Here is an 8,520-nt window from a genome sequence, read left to right on the forward strand (position 1 = left end):
ATTTCAGGGAGTAGTGTTTATTCTAGGAGACCAAAAACGATTTTAAAAGAATTATAATTCCAAACACACCATCAACTTTCACTGAGAGACAGAAACACAAGAAAAAAAAGACTTTGAGCTGCCAAAACCTACGAGCAGAGAGCAGGCTACAAAAACAACACAGTTGAAAACACAGGCTAGCTACCGTATAAAAGGAAGGGCGATTCTGACAGGGACCAAGAGCCCTGCAGAATTATTCCTTGGCAGAAATGGAGCTGAGTCCTAATCAAGGAACTCCCCCAATTTTCCTGTCTGGATTTCAGAATTCCTACCTATTCCTTTGGCCTCTCATTTTCTCCCTGTTTTGAATGGGAATGTCTACGGGGGTTTTCTTTATTAGTCTGGCCCCTGTGTGTTGAGCAAATGGAGCACGCACATACCCCTCCATTACTCTCCCAGCTACATGCTATCATTGCCACAAAATCCATCTTTATGTGGTATCCCCATTAACAAAGATTTCTCAGTATTCCTTTTACCAACTGCTTTTTAGTTCATACAGGGAAAAAAGGGTTAAAAGCCAAAAATAGAATACTAGCTTTTAAATTTAAATATTTAGCTACCTTTCCTGTTGTCATGTCTTCATATGGAGTTGGATTACTGTCTAGTATCCTGTCAGTTTAGCATTTCCAGTTTAGCAGAAGGGCATGTCTACTAGTGACAAATTCTGAGTTTCTGAAATTCCTTAATTTCTCCTCCATTTTGTTATTGTGGTAAAATATGCATATTTTTGTTATTTTAACAATTTGTAAGTGCACAATTCAGTGGCACCAAACACATTCACAATGTTCTATAAATATCAACACAAAATCAATATCCAAAATGTTTTCATAATCCCAACAAAAACTGTACTCACTAAACAAAAACTTGCTCTCTTCCCACAGCCCTCAGTTTCTGGTAAACTTTATTCTACTTTCTGTCTCTATGAATTTGCCTATTTTAGCTATGTCAGAAAAGTGAAAGGATACAGCATTTATCATCTGCTTCTGGTTTATTTCACTAAGTACAATGTCTTCAAAGTTCATCCATGTTATATCACATATCAAAACTTAATGATGTTCCATTGTACATATATACCACATATTGTTTATCCATTCATATCTTGATTGACACTTGGGTTGTTTCCAATGTTTGGATATTGTGAATAATGCTGCTGTGAACACTGTACAAATTAATGATTGAATCCCTTTTTTCAACTTTTTTGGATTTATACCTAGGAGTGGAATCGTTGTGTCTTACGGTAGTTTTATGTTGAAACTTTTGAGAAATTGTTAAACCGTTTTACACAGCAACTGCACCCTTTTAAATTCCCACCATCAATTCACAAGGCTTCCAAATTCTCCATACCTTTGCCAACACTTATTTTTTTAATTACAGGTACATTTGTATGTGTGAAATGGTATGTCATTGTGGTTTTTATTTCCCTAATGACTAATATGTTGAACATCTTTCCATGAGCTTACTGGCAACTTGTATGTCTTCTTTGGAGAAATGTATATTTAAGTCCTTTGCCTAATTTTGAATTGTTTTGTTTTTCTTTTTGTTGTTGAGCTTTAGGTATTCTTTATAAATTCTAAATATTAATCTCTTATCAGATACCTAGTTTGAAAATATTCTAGCTTATTTTTTTAGGTTGTCTTTCTGCTTTATTCATAATTTCCTTTGATACACAAAATTTCTTAATTTTCATGAAGCCCAATTTAGTTTTTCATTTGTTTCTTGTGCGTTTGGTGTCATTCATGAAATCATCACTAAATCCAATTTCATTAGGATTTTGTGCAGTGGTTTTTTTCTAAGAGACTTTATAATTTCATCTTATAATTTCAGGTCGTTGATCCATTTTGAGTTAGTTTTTGCATATGGTACAAGTTACGGGTATGATTTTATTCTTTTGCATGTGAATATCCAGTTCTCCAGGCATCATTTGTGAAAACACTGTCCTTTCCCCATTAAATGGTCATGGCACCTTTGTCAAAAATCAATCAATCATATATATGATGGTTTATTTCTGAGCTTTATATCCTATGCCATTGGTCTATATATCTGAAATATCAGTACCATAGCGTTTTGCTTACTGTAGCTTTGTAGTAAATTTTGAAGCTTGGAATTGCAAGTCCTCCAAATTTATTAATATTTTTTAAGGCTGTTTTTGCTAATATAGGTCTCGATATTTCACATGAATTTGAGGATGGGTTTGTCTACTTTTACAAAAAAAAGTCATTGGAATTCTGATAAGGATTGTATTAAACCTGTAAATCATTTTGTTTTGGGTGGTATTCATCTCAACAATATTAAATCTCCCAATCCATGAACATAAGATGTCTTTGCATTTATTTAGGTGCGCTTTAACTTCTTTCAGCAATATATACCAGATTCACATTTCTTTTATTCTTTTTAAGCAAACAACAAAGACCCAGTTTACCAGCTTTACATTTTTAAAACTAAGCTTAAAATTACATATTTAAACAACTGTCAAAACTTACTACATTGACAGCATTCACACACATCCTGAATTTATATTAAATTAGAAACATATTACCATTGATGCTTAATATCTTAGACTACTAAATACTAAAATAACAACAACAAAAAAACCTGAAATTATTTTCGTGGAAGATTCATCCTGGCAATGCTAACTTCACAGCAGGCTGACACTACTTGGCTCACATTTCAAACACAACAGACAAGCACGTCCGTGCTAGTGTTAGTGTACAAGAGTCATGGCCATCTTGGAAAACATTTAATAAAAAAGCAATGTGTGGGGGTAAAGGGGAAGGTGAGGGGATTCAACAATCAGTAACCACAAGATGGCCACGGGGTTTGAAAATTAATCTGGGGAACGTAACTTAGTGGTTACCAGAGGGTAAGGGGGTTGGGGGGTGGGAGATGAGGGTAAGGGGGATCAAATATGTGGTGATGGAAGGAGAACTGACTCTGGATGGTGAACACATAATGTAATTTATAGATGATGTGATACAGAATTGCACACCTGAAATCTATGTAATTTTACTAACAATTGTCACCCCAACAAATTAAAAAAAAAAAAAAAAGCAATGTGCACAGAGAAATTTACAACAATTTTAAATATGAAAAAAAAGGTACTGGTATGTGGTTCCAACAATAAACTCAAGTCAATGAGAACTAGGGGCTCCAATGAGCTGTTTATGAATAATTTAGGTATAGTTATACTGAAAGTTGAGTTCTTCAAAATCCTCAAAAAATATTCCTATTAATCCTCAAATGGTGCTTCTTATAGTTTAACACTTCTATTTAATCTGTGCATTGAATTACTTGTTATGCAAGTGCAGCAGCTGCTCCTTGCCATTTATCATTAAGGACTTTGGACATCTTCAACTTCTACACTTTCTTGACCATCTTGACAATCTCTTTGTAAAGATTTGTCTGCCATTAACTATTTTAGTAGAGGTTGGTATAGATTTGAAGTTGCCCATCCCACTTCTACTAAATGATGTAGAAGAGAATGAAGTGAGGCTTTCACATCCTAGTGAATTGAAGGCAGTCAATCCTGTATCAAAAGAGAACCTGCCTCCAGAAGATGGAAATTCACTGAAAGCAGAGGAAAATGATCCTCTGCCCTGGCTCCTGCTTCCATGGGGACCCTTTTGATTCCCAAAAAAATTCTCTAATGGGTCTTCATTGGAAGTTGAATGTCTGTTCTATGAAAAAAATTCCCTGAAGACACTATCTGGGTTATGGAATGTGAAGCCAAACAAATGGATGGACAAAATGATCTCAACCTCCACCTCCACCATTGAACCCTTCTTTGCCTATCTGTCATAGATGTCCTATTTTCTGATAACACCTCATACACCTCAGCTACTTGTTTGAATTTTCTCTCTGCTTCTTTTTTATTCTGTTTTATCGGGATGCCACTTCAGTGCCAGTTTCCAATATGCCTTTTTGATATCCTCTGCTGAGTCACGTCTCTACATGCCTAGAACTTCATAGCACTCCACCATGTTTTAAGAGGCTATGGAACAAGTCCGAGGATGAAGCAGTAGGCGACATGAAGGAAGAGTGGCACGGTAGCAGGCCAGGTCTCCCCTTGGCTCTGGAATGGCTATGCTGGCAACAGCAGTAGAGGAAATGGCTCCTCGTGCTTTTCTTTCTCTCCTCAGATTTAACTTTTTAGGTATCATTAGAAAAGAAATTACATTCTTAATTTCATTTTTGGATCGTTTGTTCCTGGTGTACAGAAGTACAACTGATTTTTATTAGTTGATTTGTAGCCTGCAAATTTGAAGAATTTATTTTTTAGTTCTAGTAGCTCTCTTGTGAATTCTTTGGATTTTCTAAAAAGTAGATCATATAATCTGTGAACAGATATAGCTTTACCCCTTCATTTCCAATGCTGATGCTTTCTTTTTCCCTTGTCTAACTAGCTTTAGCTTTTACTTCCAGTAAAACATTAAACAGAAAATGGTGGAAATGGGCAATCTTTACTTATTAGTGAAATTAGGGGTAAAATTTTCAGTCCTTCATCATTGAATATGATGTTAACTGGGGGTTTTTCATAAATGCCTTTTATCATGTTTTGAGGAATTTTTCCTCTATTTCTAGCTTTCTAAGAGCCTATATAAAAGGCTGTTAACTAGAAAAAGAGCAAATTAAACTAAAAGCAAGCAGAAAAAAAAAAAACCAGATCCCAAATCAATGAAATAAATATAAAGTAATAAAGAAAATCAATGAAACCAAAATGTGGATCTTAAAGATTAATAAAATTGATAAACCTCTAGCCAGGATGATCAGGAAACAGAGAGAAAGCAAGATATTACCACAAATGAGAAAGGTGACACCACCAGAGAGTATAAAGATACGAAACAAATGATAAGTAATTTTATGAATAACCTTATGTCAATAAACTCAATGACTGAAATGAAATGGGAAAATTCCTTAAAAGATGGAAACTATCAAAGCTAACTCAAAAAAGAAAAAAAAAATATATATATATAAAAAACTTGAATACTCCTATATCAGTTAAGACATTGAATTTAAGGTTTAAATTCTTCCAAAAAAGGAAACATTAGGCCAAGACAGATTCACTGGTGAATTCTACCAAACATATAAGGATGAAATAATACAGATTCTACAAACATTATTTCAGAAAACTTAAGAGGTATTACTTTCCAACTCATTTTAATGAATCATTCTAATACTGAGACAGGTTAGTTAGCAAGTTGTTAGGCAGACAGGAAAGATCCCTGGTGAAATTAGCAAAAGGCAGCCATATCCTGAAACTCCAGGTTCTGGAATATCTCCTTCACTCCAGGACAAAGATATGAGAATGCGCCCTGAGGTTAATAAATTATCTCATAAATCCCTTTTGGCCAGACAAAGGAGCAGATCTGATAGGAATGGGTTAGTTAATTCCTTTAAGGTGGGCAAACAGGACAAACCTGATGGCCGAATTCCATTAGAAGGCTCCAGCCCCCTTCCCCAAACGGGCAAGGGAAGGTATAAAAGTAAAAACTTTTGCCTCAGTCACTGAGCACCCCCATTCGAGACACCCTCCCGCTCGGGAGCTCTGACCCTTTGCTTTCAATAAACTATCCTCTTTTTAAAAAAACTCCTCGCCTCTCCTTGGTATGTGCTTCCATTCTTCAGTTTCATGGGACACGATCCCAGCACAAAGAAAATATCCTACATCAATACTAAAACCTCACAAAAATATTGTAAGAAAAACTACAAACTAATCTCCCTCATGAAAGTAAAAGTAACAATTCTTAACAATATTGTAGCAAATCTAATCCAGCAATATATAAATAGGATAATGTATCTTGACAAAATAGGATTTATCCCAGAATTGCAGGCCTATTTCATAATTCAAAAACCAATCAATGTAGTTCATATATCAAATTCAAAAAGAAAAACCATATAATCCCTTCAATGAACACAATAATGGCACTTCACTAAATTCAAAGCCCATTCTTCAAGAATGAAACTTTCAAAAAAACTCAGAATGAAAAGAGTGATTTAACCTAACAAAGGAAATCTACAAAACAAAACCCTACAGCTACTACCGTGTTTCCCTGAAAATAAGACCTAACCGGAAAATAAGCCCTAGCATGATTTTTCAGGATGACATTCCCTGAACATATGCCCCAATGGATCTTTTGGAGCAAAAATTTATAAGACCCGGTCTTATTTTGGGGGAAACACAGTATTATGCTTTATGGTAAAAGACTAAATGCTTTCACCTGAAGGAATGAAGATAAGGATGCCGATTTCCACTTCTGTGCAATATTACAGGAGTCCCTAGGCAGTAAATACAGGGGAAATATAAAGAAAATGCGATAGAAAAAGAGGAAGTAAAATGTCCTTATTTGCAGGTGATATGATCCTACATTTAGAAAATCCTAAGGAATCCATAACAAAACTACAACTAACAAAGAAGTCTAGGGAGCAATAGGACACAAGAATTAAAGCCCCCAAATCAATTGTATTTCTATAAATAGCAATACATTTTCTAAAAATGAAATTAAGAGAACACTATTTTGAATAGCATCAAAGGAATAAAACATTTAAGAATAAATTTAACAAAAGATTTATTAAAAACTAAACTACAAAATATTGCTTGGAGAAATTGAAGGACATGTATAAATGGAAAGAAATATATGGAAATATATGTTCATGGATTGGAAGATGCGATATTATTATGAAGACAACTCTCACCAATCTGATCTATAAAGTCAATGCAATCCATACCAAATCCCCGCAGGCTTTTTTTTTTTGTAAAAAATGGCAAGCAGAGCCTAAATCCAAGGGATGCAGAATACCCAAAACAATTTTAAAAAACAACAAAGTAGATATTTCATTACCATATTTTAAAACTTGCATAAAAGCTACAACAATGAAGATAGTATAGCACTGATGAAAGATTAGATACAGAAATAACTGATATACTGGACTTTGACCAAAATTAAAAATTTTAACGCTAGGTGGACATTATAGCAAATGAAAAGCCATGCAGTGGGGAAAAAATACTTGTAGACCATGTTTCTGATAAAGGACTTGTGTCATATATATATACAGAGGGTGCCACAAAAATGTATACACAATTTAAGAAAGAATGTATTAAAATTGTAATAATATGTACCAATTAAAAAAACAGATGAATACAAGTCACGTTTGACTTCTGCAATTACAAGAGGTGCTCAAAGTGGTTACCATCAGCATCCAGACATTTCTGATTATGGCGAACTACTGCTTAAGGAAAAAACTTAACAAATTACGCTGAGGGTAACCACTTTGAGCACCTCTTGTCATTCCAGAAGTCAAACGTGACTTGTATTTATCTTTGGTTATAGGTATACATTGAGTATTACAATTTTAATACAGTTTTTTCCTTTCTTAAAATGTGTATACATTTTTTTGGCACCCTCTGTATATAAAGAACTCTTACAGTAACAAAAAAATCTGAAATGGAGAAAAGACTCATATGCTATCCCCAATACATATAAATGAACAATAAGCAAATGAAAAGATGCTCAACCTCATTAGAGTTTAAGGAAATGCTAAATAAAGTCACAATGAAATACGACTTCATGCAAACTAAGTAGTTATAATAAAAAAAGACAGGCAGTAAGGAGTGATGCTGAGGATGTAGACAAACGTGAACTCTCAAATACTGCAGGTGGGAATGTGAACTAGTACAGCCACTTTGGAAAACAGTTCAGCAGTTTCTTTAAAAGCTAAATAAACACATACCCTGTAACCCAGCTATTCAACTCCAAAGAATCTATACAAGAGAAATGAAAACATACAAGGATATTTACATCAATGTCAAAGGACATAGCAGCATTTATTAATAATAGCCAAGAAGGAAAGAAGGGAAAGAATTCAACTTTCTGTTGAGTGCTAAATGAGGAAAGAAAACCGATGTATATCTATAAAATTGAGTAATATTCACTTCTAAAAAGGAAATAAAATACTGATATATGCCACCACAAGGATAAACCTCAAAAACACTTTAATAAGTGAAAGAGATGAAATTCAATAGAGTAAATATCACATTTCATTTATATGAAATATTCAGAAAAGGCTCATTTTTTGTTGAGATCAGCGGTAGCCTGGTACAGAGAATGGGACAGGACTGAGTATAACAGGCTTGAGGAAATTTGTAGAAATAATGAAATGTCCTAAAACTAGATTGTGGTGATGGCTGCACACTATACAAATTTACTAAAAATAAATGAATTGTGCATGTACAATGGGTAATTTCTATGATATATTGTACCTCAATACAACGTTTAAAAAAACCAAATTAAAAATTTGAACTAAAAATGACATCTGCAATTAAAAAATTCACTTGAGATCTCAGTAACAGAATGGAGGCAGGAAAAAAGAGCCATTGAATTTGAAGACAGATCACTATAAATTAGCAAATCTGAGCAACAACAAAAAAAGGTGAAAGAAAACAAACAGAGCTTTTGGAACTACGGGACAACATCAAAATGTCTAGCA

General features: G+C 34.1%; 1 pseudogene; it reads right to left on the minus strand.

The window, feature by feature from the left end:
• Window positions 1-3,323: 3,323 nt before the first annotated feature.
• On the minus strand, window positions 3,324-4,016 carry LOC117023773 (dnaJ homolog subfamily B member 6-like; annotated as a pseudogene).
• Window positions 4,017-8,520: the final 4,504 nt, after the last annotated feature.

This window comes from Rhinolophus ferrumequinum, chromosome X (assembly GCF_004115265.2).
Source record: "Rhinolophus ferrumequinum isolate MPI-CBG mRhiFer1 chromosome X, mRhiFer1_v1.p, whole genome shotgun sequence".
NCBI lineage: Eukaryota > Metazoa > Chordata > Mammalia > Chiroptera > Rhinolophidae > Rhinolophus > Rhinolophus ferrumequinum.